Source organism: Patagioenas fasciata, chromosome 9 (assembly GCF_037038585.1).
Source record: "Patagioenas fasciata isolate bPatFas1 chromosome 9, bPatFas1.hap1, whole genome shotgun sequence".
Taxonomy (NCBI): Eukaryota; Metazoa; Chordata; class Aves; order Columbiformes; family Columbidae; genus Patagioenas; species Patagioenas fasciata.
Window position 1 is genome coordinate 13,464,044 of NC_092528.1, and position 13,245 is coordinate 13,477,288.

A 13,245-nucleotide genomic window follows, 5' to 3' on the forward strand; every position below is an offset into this window, starting at 1 on the left:
GGTGTATCAGCTTCCAGTCCCTTGTCCTCCCTGGACCTCCTACCCCAGGGAAAAGCATTTCCTCTGTGGATGCTGGTGTGGGCGATACCGGTACTGCCAGGTGGCTCAGCAGGACAGAGGATCATAGGAGACCATGGGAGTTACAAGGTGTGGCTTTACAGGTCTTTGGTGATCCTATGGTGAAGGTATTTCTCCCTCTCTCCCATCTCCACCTGCCCCACTCCAGCTGTGTCCCCCACTGCTTTACCTCGCTGCAACTGTGTAGGAACTGATATAACTAACTGAGGAAAAAGCCTCACCACTGCTTTTATGCTGAGATAAACTCAATCAGCTGGTGCCTGGCAAATCTCAGGAGGAAGCTGAACCGTGTAGCTGAGACCAGGAATAGGAAGAAGGAGAAATGTGGGGAAGAGGAAAGCTCTCCTGTCTCAGCTGTGAACAAACATTCTGCTGCCAGCGAAGCCACAGACACAGCCTGAGCAGGAAGGGTGATCCAGGACAGAGCCTCGGATCCTGGAGGATTAGGTGATGATGGAATGCTAGACATCCCCGTCCTATGCTTCACAAAGATAACAGATGCTACACGCCATCACAAATCAACCTCAAATGGCTAGGATCACTTATTTCTCTACAGATAAATTAAAAGTTGATCTCCTTGAGCTGTATTTAGGATTTGCTTATGAGCTGTCAGGTGTTACTTGGTTACAGTTCCACACATCTGTAGAACAGTAGTTGTATTTACATTTTAGGAGAGAAGAAAACATTTCCCTGTGTAATATTTCAAGCATTATAATGCACTCAATACTCATTTGTTTGGCTTTCCCGTGCAAATATTTGGACTGGCTGATTTTGTCTGCTCACAACTACAGGCCTGGATGAGTTGCATTTAGGTGATGCATATTGATTTATCTTTATGTTATATGAATACAGAAATATTGGAAAATGTTCACTGATTTAGGAAAGTACCCACTCTGCTCCCAGGTTACATATATACCTGGAAAGTTTTGCATAAGATCTTGTCTTGTGTGAACCTTCCTAAAATTATAAGCAAACAAAAGTTGCACATCTAATTAACATTTTTAAGTATTGTGACTGGGGTTATATTTCTAATGTGACTTGCATGAACTGTCTCTGAAGGGATGAAATATACTTGCTTGTGTTCTTCCCTTTCAAAGATCTGAGACATCAGCCTTTATCTAAGCAGCAGTCCTGGTGGCATCAGTGGGAAGTTTGCCTGTGTAGAGGATCTTTGTGAAAGGTCTTCAACCCATTTTTTAATGCTGTGTGCTTACCAGGACTGTGTTAGCTTTCTGATACACCTTCCAGTCCACACACTGACTGCTGTCTTTCAGAGCCATGACTTTCTGAAACGAGTTTCTCTAAGCCCTCAGTATCTGTCTGTAGATAGAAATGAACAGGCAGGAGGGGAAGAAATAAAAATGAAAAAGAGAGAGAGAGAGGAATAAAAAAACAATTGTGAGTTGTGTTTGCTTGGGTTTTTTTTTTGGTGTGTGTTTTTGTATTTTGTATTGGGGTGTTTGTTTGTTTTTCTCCTGCCCCCCCCCCATTTTTTCCAGATGTGCTATGACTGATGATTCTGGTTGATCTTGCCTGCAAGACTTAATGGCTGAAAACCTGGAACAGGGGGAGACCTGGAGAGGTTTGCAAGGCCACTGTTTTCTTTTTAAAAAGTACCAGAATCTTAAAGATAAAAGAATGAATTTAACCTTACAGGAACTTAGCAATGCTTTGGCATTGTCTTCCCTGAGGATTTTTGGTTACCAAATAAATCAGTACACACAACAGCAAAAGGGTGAAGTGAAACTTAATCTTTACGGGCTTGTTGCAGGAGCTGGAGGCACTGCTGATGAGGTTCAGCTGTTCAGTCACATCACCAGGGCTAGGAGCAGATTATGTGTGTTCATTTGATAGCTGAACCTCATTTCATTCTCATTAGTTGAGAATGACTCATGAGGTCTGAGAAGACTTTTCCATCTCTTTTTTTAAACTTAAGAGCAGCTAAAGCCATGCCTGGATTCATCTGAAAAAGAATTTTCCTCGTTCCACTCCTTGTGCCTCTTCTTACTGCAGTTGCATTCATTGTACTCACTATCTTTCCCAGCACTGGAAATGGGCACTGTCTCAGCAGGGAGAAGCCATAGAGAGCATTCAGGGGCTATGAATATCATACACACTGGGAAGCCACTGGTGTGCCCCGCACAGAACTGGTGAGTGTACCAGCAAGGGGACAGCAGGAGGAGACTGGTGGACAGGAATATGCCACCATGGAATAGGCACCTCCAAGGGTTCACAGCCCTGAATCCCTTTATTAGACCCTGCTTTCTAGAAAATGCCAGGGAAGGAAGGAGAGCAGCAGTGGACCAGGGAGCTCAAAACTGCTTGCCTCCTGCTGAAGTGCCCACAGGGCACTGCCCAGGAGCTTTGCCTTTCTTTGTGAGCAGCAGGCAAGCTCCTGCAGGCAGGACGGGCCACAGCCCCTCCACAAATGCATGTTGTGGGGGTGTCTGCTGGGTCAGCTCTTAGCACCCAGCAAGAGTCTGAATAAAAGGCTTTCTAAGATAATACTGATTTCTGCAGCATGCCTCCAGCTGTATGTTATTTTCTAGAAAACAGTGTGTACTTCTGCTGTGGTCTCTTAAAATTCATATTCCCTCCAACAAGCATAAACTATAAAACAGCAAAAGAAAAAGAAGTCGTCAAAAGGTAAGGATGTGTTTTATTGCTTGATAGAATGATTTAAAATTTGCAATCTCTTTTAAATAGCTACAGAATATTGAGGCTCTTTACGAAATTTCTATTAACTAACTGTCCTACATTTTCAGGCTTGAAAATTGAACAAGGATTCTGATTTGCAGAAGTAGTGTGAGACTGCAAGTTGCTAAAGCTATAAAGCAGTTTGCGGTGTTTAAGAAATATATATGATCACCCCAGGAAAATGGCATTGCTATTATACAAAGACCTTGAAAAGCTATTAATATCACCATAGGTCCCAATTTAATTTTTACAATAAGTCACAATTCTGGTAGCAGTCCATCTGTAATGTTGGCATGTCAGTAAGGAGGAAATATAATAAGGCTTATAATAATATTTTCCCTTAGTATAGAGGTTTTCAAAAGGCAGCAATAACTTGAACTTGCTATTACCTGAACTTTAAATCCATGTTGATTGAGAAAAATCCATTTTAAGAATTGCTGAATTCAATCTATTGAACACTTTCCTGGAGGTGGCAAGCATATAAAGGTGTAGGCAAACTTTGTAATGTTTGTCTTTTGCTAAAACATGAAATATTTGGTGCCCCCTGATACAGCAATGGACTGAGGTAATTCTTTTCATGAAGCTGGCAAATGGAAGAAGTATAAATGAGGCTGAATATTGCCCAACACTGTACAAGAAGGTGGCAAAATTAACTGGGGTGGGGGAAATCAGTGGCATTGGATAGAAAATTATGAAGATGCTACCATGTGATTCTGTGTTAAACAAAGAGACTGATGTGATCAGGAGTTTTATCAACATGCTATGGAAAGCAAACATTCAGTTATGGAAGAAATTATCAAGTTGCAGTAGTAAAATTGGGTAAAAATTTGAGTAAAAAGTGAAATTGTAAAAAAGGCAAATAATTTTGTAACAATGTTCAGTTGTGTCAGGCTTTCCAGAAAATATCTCCTCCTTGGGGTTCATTGAATGGTTGGAGAACTGTTTTGTGGAGAATCAGAACAATGCAGGAGGCATATTTGGCACTGTTCTGTATGAAAGGATATCTTGGGTTTCCTGGCGTTGTATTTCAGCGTGCAAGCAGATCATCAGCCACAGCTCTGAAGATCATCATTACCCCATATCTGCTAATGAGCACCATGTGCTGCTTTCCTCTTGCTTTCGATGTGACTGTGCCATCCCCATTTAGCAGAGGCTGATACGGGATGGTAGTGGTGCTGGTCCAGACTGGAGCTGCACAGTGACATAGTGGTGCCTTACGGGTTTCCACGTGGAGCTTCACAGCTCCCAGAGGTCAGCAGTGACCCCACCTCAGAAACCCATAGTCACAGACACAGTTTTAAACTAAAAGACCGGAGATTCAGGCTGGACATGAAGAAGACATTTTTTACAATGAGGGTGGTGAAACACTGGCACAAGTTGTCCAGGGAGGTGGCAGATGCACCATCCCCGGACACACACAGGGGCAAGCTGGACGGGGCCCTGAGCAACCTGATCTGGGTGAAGATGTCCCTGCTCATGGTAGGGGGGAGTTGTCTAGATGACCTTTGAAAGTCCCTTCCAACCCAAACTCATTCTATGGTCAGGCATGCGACCTGCCCAGCCAAGCTCCTGCAGATGGGAGCTGGGGCTGCTGGCAGCGTGTGCTGGTGTTGACCTCTAGTGGTTGGTGTGAAGAGAGACCAGGTCTTAGGTGGGAGAGGTCCTAGGGCTCTGCTGCCGCTGGTGGAATTCACCCCATCACTGAGCACTGTGGAGCCAACTGTCTGATAGTCCAGCAGAGCGGCTTCCCCAGGGGATTACTTATTACTTTCTGTAGGATAATCCCTGGACATAAATGAACATTCTACATTTAATCTGTTTCTGTTTTATGGAGGCTTTCTACCAGAAAATATTACTTTTCTATAAGCAGCTGTCTGCTCTAAGGCAGCATGTTATAAAGCTAGTAATTCTTGTTTTCATATTCTCCTTGCCCTCCACAAGCTTGCTTTAGTGATCTCTCATGATAGGTTTTGGCCATTTTGCATTCACGAAAGGTCTTCTACCTTCAGGAGCATCTTGAGCGAGGCAGAGGGAAATGGGAACAGGATGTGCCTGAGCTAAGCTCTCATCACATGTGGAGTTAGAAATAGGAATTTGTCAATTTGGGAGTTGCATACTTTGGGTGTGCACTTCTCTTCTGATCAAGGCATTGACATTTTTGTTGAGGTAGGAGAGATTTCTGACCATTTCAAATGTTTTTGTGAAACAGCTCTTCGTAGAGCATTTTCCCTTTCTGTGAGAAGCAGGTGGAAATTCCCGGTGATGCCAATAGTACAGGTGAACTGAAAGGATCATTCGTGATCACTGTGCAAGTGACAGCTCCAGGGCAGACCTGTTACAGTGTTGCTAGGCTGAAGCTGGAGTTTAGGCCTGTTTGTATGCTACACAAGCAGAGATTCAACTTCTGTGAAGACAGTTAGAGGGCAGCAACATTTATCCCAACTTTATCTTATAACTTAGCTGTAATTGAATCCAGTCCTGAAAGCCTCAGTTTAGAAACTGTGAAAAATGGGCTGTCTCTCTCACATCTCTAACTAAAAGTGGGCATAAATAATTTATGATAGTTCAAATTTGCTGAAATATATAAAGGATGTAATCTGTCTTTGTGCCAGTTATTATGTTGAATAACCAAAAGGTTTTAGTGGAGACAGATGACAACATTTAACATCAGTTGCTTCATGCACATTGTTCTTATCATTGCCTGTAATTTGAAAATTGTGCTGGGGGCTAGAGGAGATTAGCAATAGGAAAATGAATACCAGGGAAAACAATACAGCTCTCTGAAATGGAAGAAAACTGCATAATGTGTCTAGCACATGTCACAATAACCCTGAGCAAGCTTCGCCTCCAATGGGAGCCCACCAGTGCCCATGTAGGTCCAGCAGGGAGCTCCAGGCTGCTGTGCCCTGGTACCTGCCCCTCCTGCAGCGAAACTGCGGTGCCAGCGTCATTGGTCTTTGAAGAAAAGGTAGCTCTTTGCTGACCTCCAGATGCTTAAGCCTACAAAACAGCTGAATTACTGATCATATGCCTGATAACTTTTATTTTTTCAGTTATATTACTTGGCTTAGATAAAATATTACCTCTTCCCACACACCAGCCTTCTTAAGAGAGAGGTGTGGAAGATGATGGCTGTATCTTAGGTAAGGGCATGAGTGTGGCCAGTTTATGTCAATGAAGCAATAAAGCAATTTCCTCTCTTCTTGTCAGGCTTTTCCTATAATTAGAAGCTATTTTGTGACTTGCTTCATATTTAGTTTAGGTGCTCATGATCTTTAAATGATAGGAATCAGACAAGCATTACCTGGTTATATTTGGTCTCATTTGCAAGTTAATAACACATATTTAGCTTTTCTGATCTTAATCTCAACACATTTTTGAGTAAAGAGCTGCTAGTTTGAGGCTTTTGTTTATAGCGGTTTATGTCACAGCAGTATCTTCTGTTGTCACCTTATGATTTAATACATCAGCTCAGTGGATATATCTGGACTGTAAAAACAATGGTAAGACTCCCTTTCACATTAGCTGGTTGGATTTCAGCATTTGGCTTTAACAGCTGCTGTAACAGGTTTTATGATACATTTAACCTTCCCATTGGACCTCTGAATTGGAAGAGTTGAGTATGTCTCGTAATTGATAAGCAAATTACTAAAAGTGCTTGAAAGCTTCTGAATTTAAAAGCAGATACAAGAGGGTGATTGCAAATTCATCCAGCCAAAAAGCACATCTTGGGGACAGGGCTAGTTTTGTTTAAGTGATAGATCTGCAACTTGTGTTTTTCCATCACCAATGGTATGTTCTTGCTGCCTTCTGCTGTAAACAGTTTTACTCTCGTAAATGTCAGAGTTTGTGTTTACATTTAAGAAGAAAAAAAAGTGTGATTTTTATTGCTAAACTTCTTCCTTGTGTCTGACTTTGGCGAACTGCCTCCATAGTACGCAATTTGGGTGGAAATCAGAAAGCTTGAACAACAATGTAACACAGTTATTGACTTCTGCTTTCAGTGCTCTTGTTGCTTCTTTAAAAGCTGTGCAGTCAAATGAAAACAATAATGTTAATTCAGAGCCACAGCTGCTATTTTCCAGAGGAAGCTAAAAGATAGTTGTAGAGAAACCTGTATTTGCTGTTTCCTATTAACAAAGTCAGAGTTCTGGAAAGCTTTCTGAAACCTGCACTGAATGTAATCTGGCTTCTGAAGCTGTCTTCCTGGAATATGTAACTATGTAAATCCAAGAAACTGAAAAAGAGGAGGAGGGAATGGAGCAAGTGAGAGTAATTTGTGTTTATAGTTGGAGTTATATTGTTTGAGATGCTCTGATCTGAGCAATGGGGTACAGAAACGTCACATCATTTGTAAATCAGAGGTGTACAAGTATTGCTACTGTCTCTTATCTCTCCACTGCTGTGTTTCATGACTAGCAATGTGATTTAACTAGGAGGAAGCTAGATTCATCCCTTTATAAATGGTAATATGATTATCAACCCCCTATGCAATCTTATGTATTTGAAACTATGAATACGTTTTATGCTTAAAATAATTATTTCTAAATTGGATCCAAATGACATTTGGTTTTTCTAGCTATGGGATGTTTCTCCTTACTTTTTGTTTTGAAGTAACAATCTTAGCACCTTAATCAGTGGCTATCACTATGGTTTTTCCCGCAACAGTCCTTTGTGAATTATTACATTCAATAGAACTGAACTTACCTAGTCTGTAAAAATCGTTCATATTTATTCAGAGCAATGGAAACCATCTATTACTCTTGAACCTGAACACATCTCTATTGCCTCCAACTGGATTTAGTTTTATTTACTTTAAATGAAATTGATAGCCTTCTTCTATCCTGGGCTGCTAAAGAATGGTCTAATAAGGAAGAAGTTGTGCCAAATGATTACTCGATTCGTCAAAAAAAAATTTTCTGGTGATTCCTTGCCTGGCCTGTTATGTTACATTACAGTAAAGCATTCATTTCCACTCTTCATTCTCATTTCTTAATTTTGTGAGCAAAGGCTGACAGAAGCCATTTCTCTGAGCATGGTGCAATACACATCCAAAGCAATATTCCCATCTTCTTAAGTGGAAACAGTCGGACGGCTAAATGTCTACTTGACTGAGGTGGGAACACTGAGGTTGATTTCTTTGCCTTGGAGGGCAAATATCTGGGGAGGAATCCAAAACAAGATGAATTAAATAGCAAATCACCCATGGAGAGGCTGTTAGTGTTTGAAGATAGAATTCTGATGACAGTAACAACAGACCCTATTTTTTTTTTGTTTAAGGTTTATTGAACAAAGAAGTTTCAAATGTAATTGATTAGTTTACCAGGTAAAGTTCAATTGCAATGAGACATTTTATTAATGCAGATGATGTTGTGTGTGCTTTGTACATCCATGTCCTTGAAATGTGGTTGTTATAGCAACAGACTTAACTATTAAACAGGTTTTAGTCTTATATCTGCTTCACAGCATATAATGTAATTAGGTTTTTGCAGTATCTTTAAATATTACACTAGCTAGTAAAGGATTTGAGTATCACTTACATCCCTCAGTAAATTAGCTATAGGGTATTATTGTTTCCCCAAAGGCATTATCTCTAAAATGTATGCATTATTAGTCTGCCTAATTTCTTTCTGCCTGAGAGAAAATGTGAAAAAAAAAATAATCTACATATGCAGTGCAGAAATGTGCGAAAGCAATTAGATTTTAAAGGGCTCGCAACACTGATAATTCAAAAAATGAAATTCTAACAGTAGCCTTTTAACATTCGAAAGTCTTAGCCATACTTTGCATCTGCGCTTCATAATTCAGTACTCAGTGCCCAGCTATCATTGTGACTGCATTGCTCCAAGCCTGTTCTGCAGACGGCGTTCCCAGCGCAGGACAGAATTAGACAAACAATCTGGTGAAATGAGTCTTTTTGAGATGTCATTTTGGATCTGCTTTCCCCTTAAAATTCTTTTGAAATCAAACTCTTTCCTGCCATGTGAGTTTTCAGCTCAAAATTAACCCATTAATGTAATTACCTGTTCTAGGATCTGGTGGTGAGAGTGGTCTCTGAAATCTGTTTTCCCTCTGTACTGCAGTTTGTACAACAACTTGGCACATTGTGGAGCCTTTTGAGGCAGCTTTACTGTTACTGTCTTTCTGAGCGAAGCATTCAATTTCCCTACCTGCGTGTTATTGCAGCATCTTGGCACCAAGTCTTGTCACTAAGGGTTTGTCTCTTGGAGCTTGCATTCAAAGCCTGACCAATACAATGAGAGAAGCCCTTACAGTCGTGAGGAGAGAAGGTGGGGCAGAGGTTTAAAATTAAGAAACCCGAGTTCTAATAATTATAATTGCTATATTTGCATGATCAGATCAACAAGCGTAGAAAAGCAATTCTGCATTACAGTCAGATAACTGCCACTGCAAAAAGAGCAGGAAGAGTTTTAGCCATGTGTTTATTTTAGCATCTTGTTTGCCTATGGCACTGTGGTAATTGAGCATATACAAATTATCTGAAATTTAATTTGCAAATTTTTGCACAAACATTTTTTTTTGTCCTGGAACATATGGTCCAGAACTTCACCAGGTATTGGTGTAGTCTTGTCATTAGGTAGTGTTGACCTGCAAGAAAAATAAATGTTATTGATGAATTTTAATTAATTGTTTTTAATAAGTGAACTTTTCTTCAGTAAACTCCCTGTGTTAAAAGGTAGTAATAGGAGATCTATTAATAGAACACCTGCAGGACTGTATGTTTATTCCTGTGGGATGGTGCCTGCAGTACATTTTAGTAATAATGTTCCAAAATTAGCAATTTTGCAGGATTTGGGCAGCTATAACTCATTTATTGCCATGTCCATTACCCAAAACAGTCTATGGTTAAGTTATTAAACCTGTAGTCCAGTTTTTAATGGTAAGAGGACAATCAGTCTTCTGAGACAATGTGTTTGGTTTGAGGGAAAAATTAATCTAGGATTAAAGAAGTAGCTTTTTTTTTTTCTCTTTCCATTTTACTTGTGCTAAAAATAGATGGGAAATCTCAGTCATGCCTTTAATGACGGTCTGCAAATTGGTACCATAAGTTTGTAAACAGCATTCTGTCAGTTTAAAAAGCAGCCATTGGACAGAACTCATACATTTGCACAATATGACCTTTTATTTTTAAAAAAGTAGTTTTCAAGTCAATCTCCAAACTTGGAAACTTCTGGTTTCAGAAATGTTTTTTAATTTGTTTTGCAAATCTCTCTACTGCTCTCTTGGCCCTTTACCTCCCTGCAGCCCATTCTCCGGAGGGTGTGGTGGCTGGATATTTCTTTTCTACCCATTGATTTGACTGTATAAATCAGGCTGGTGCTCACCCCCCCGAGGCATGCCAGCCTGCCGGGGTCAGCAGCACAGTGGTTGTCCTGTGTCACCTCCACCCTTGGCTGGTGATGTACTGCACATCTTCACTGGAACAGCCCTGAAACCATGAATTGCCAAGGCAGCTCACGTTTTTTTGGAAGGCATCCTGCTCTCAGGCTGTCCTGAGAAGCAGCACAGCTGGTTCACCCAAAGTTGCGCTTGGCATACCCATCTCCACCCACCAGCTGGAGCATCTCCCTTGACCTGCATCCTCTAGGCACTGCCTGTGAATTCTGCCCATCTCCTGTGTGCCCTGAGGCAGCAAGAAACATCTACCATGGGTGGTGACAGGTGATTCAGCAGGAGCTCGGGTGACTAATTTAGCTACCAAGGAAATTCGAATCAATTCTTGCTTCACAGAAGGACAAACTGCACTTTTGTGTCACCCATTAATCTACAGAAACTGCTGGGCTGGAAAAAAACCTGCCCATGATTGTGAACATGGCCACGAGAGGGAGCTCAGAAATCCCACGAATGCCACAAGGACATATGAAATGGACCAATATAGATATCTTAAATTCAGTTATTAGAAAACGGCTGATTGCTTCTTATTGCAAAGCAACTTCATTCACATTTTCTTTTTTTGTTGTTGTTTTTTTTTTCCTCCTGAAGTTTTCTGAAGGTATTAGTAGATTTAATAGACAAGTTGAGGCAACCATATTCAGGTTTCATTTGTGATTATTCTGTTTATTGTATTTTGGTTAAAATTTAACAAAATCCTGTTTTTTAAACAAAAAAATGTATAAACTCCTGGAAAATTGTGAAACCTCAAACATGGCCATTAATTGAGCATTCACTCACTCAGTACATGCATGTAACCTTCTTTTCCCTGGTATTTGACTGTCTATACAGACAAGTGTTTGCAATGCTACTTCCATTCCTTTTAAACCTATGTGGAGCTCCAGAGGAAGGACAAAACTTGGAGTGGCCCCAGTCTTATTTGTCTTTAGTAATGCATTGCAAAACCACTATCTGGAGAGCACATGAGAAGGCAGCTCTTGCTTACAAAACCAACCACCAATTGGTGGACGATATAGATATAGGTGTAGATATAGATATAGATATAGATATCCCCCAAAAAAAAAAAAAAAAAAAAGCTATTGGGTCTTTCAGAGCTGCCCACTGGGACGTAATAGACTGTCCTGCAGTCTATGTGACATCAGAAGCAGGACACAGCAGCAGTGAAGCATGTACCTGAATTTTCATTGCTCAAAGGACCACTAAGCTAACATATACTCCGTAAATTATAGGAAGAAATTTATTCACACCTTAAAAAAATTGGAAAACAAACAAAAAAAAGTCAAAAAACTTTCCAAATAGCAGAGACTACACAGCTGGTATACTGAAGGGAATAATTTCTGGTAATTAATCAGCAGTTTGAAACTTGAGGCGGGGAGGTGGTGTTGGTTGGTTGCTTACTTTTAGTGTGGATTTTTTTCCTTCTTTTTTTTTAATGTGTTCGTGGTGCAGGTTAGCCCGATGATTTTTCAACACCATATATATTTCTTGGAGGATCTTGGACAGGAAAAATGTTCTTGAAGTGAAAGAGTGCAGTAGTCCTCAACTTTTCACATATGAATGAAAGTCTGGAGCAATTTCAAAGGATTTATTTTCTTCAGCTTAAGTCTCTAAAAGGACTAATAGGCTTCACCCTGAGATTATTCTCATCTACATGTCTGATCTGTTTCCCTCCCTGGCATTCCCTGTTTGCAGAGCAGCTGAGAGCTGGCTGGCTTACATGTGATTCCCAGCATGATGGTGTTACTTGAATGTCCTTCTGTAAGGAAAGAACCATCATGGTGTTAGATGTCTATTTACTGAACAATCAGGAAGATACCTTAAAAGCCTTTATTTCCTCTGGCTGCAGCCTCCACATGAGTCAGACACCTCATTAAATAATCATTTGGATCATACACACTTAAGTGTGCATTTCTCCATCTCCTGCCAAGCTAAAAAGATTCTCAGTATGTTTTAGTTGGATGTGGCTGAAGGTTCCAAAATGGGGAAAAAGGGTAGGGTTCACACCTGCTGTCAGCAATGGCTGAGAGGGTGGATATTCTGAGCAAAGCTTGAAAAAGCTGCAGCAAAAGAATGCTGAATTCAGCCAGTTCCTGCACAGCGTGATGCTGAGACTTTGTGTGCCCTGTTCTGGCAACAGGCAGAACCCCGGGCCGGTCTTACTGCCCACAGCCTCTGACACGTGGTTACGCTCACTACAGACGTGTGGTGTCCCAGAGTCCAGGGACCAGAATAGTCCTTCCTCTTCCATACCTCAGTGAAAACATGGATACAGGTTGTTGCAACAGGTTCCCCTGGCCCCCAACCCATTAGCACCTTCTCCTATTCCTATGTGGTGGCTTCTCATGACTGGTCATTTAGCTGCATCCCTGCATTCATCCCCTCCATTAGGCGAGTTCCCATGCAGCTTCCACAGTCACATCTGAGGTCTGTAGACGAGGACATGCTGGATTTGTCTTCTGCTGTATCATCTGTAACTCCCATTTGCATGAACACTCCAGTGAGGTTGGATGACATGGCACAGAGGATCTGGGTTGTTGTAATTTCTTCGTCATTCAGGATTGACTTCTGCTGATTAATGCCTGAGAAATTACATGAACTTTTTACTAAGAAAAATGTGCTATATTGATGGAATTTTCAATCTTGTTCAAATGTCAAGCAATGTGTTTGTAGAAATTTGCGTTGTCATCTCTTGACTCCTCAGCTTTAATAACCTACACAAATATCGAACCAACCTTTTAAAAATGAGATTACTCATTTAAATCCAATTGGAAAAGATGTTGATGGTAAGGAGACAAATGTCAAGGAATTTTTGGTCTGAGTTATATTTGTCAGACATGTGAGGCTTTTAAATGTGGTTATTTCCCGACAATTACAAGTTTGGAACTGTTCGTGGAGAACAGTTGTGTTGGCCTGGATGTTACAGGTTGATGTAAGCTTTTGTATTTCCTTGCAAAATGTGCCATTAAGATGGAACGTCTTGTGCTCTTCTGTTTCTGGTTGCTAAGTACCCATTCTTCACAGTTGTACCTTGAGGTAGAAATTTAATAACCCTGTGAT

The 13,245-nt window shown here is 40.7% G+C and overlaps 1 long non-coding RNA gene across 6 annotated transcripts in view; it reads left to right on the top strand.

The window, feature by feature from the left end:
- The first annotated feature begins 2,190 nt into the window (after positions 1–2,190).
- LOC139828629 (uncharacterized) overlaps positions 2,191–13,245 on the top strand; it is a 41,285-nt gene continuing 30,230 nt past the window's right edge. For 5 of the 6 annotated variants that reach the window (XR_011740479.1, XR_011740478.1, XR_011740481.1 and 2 more), the window contains exon 1: positions 2,631–2,724. This is a non-coding gene — a long non-coding RNA (uncharacterized lncRNA). Of the gene's footprint in view, positions 2,229–2,630; positions 2,725–13,245 lie in introns of those variants that run through there. The other variant, XR_011740483.1, reaches the window with a different exon arrangement.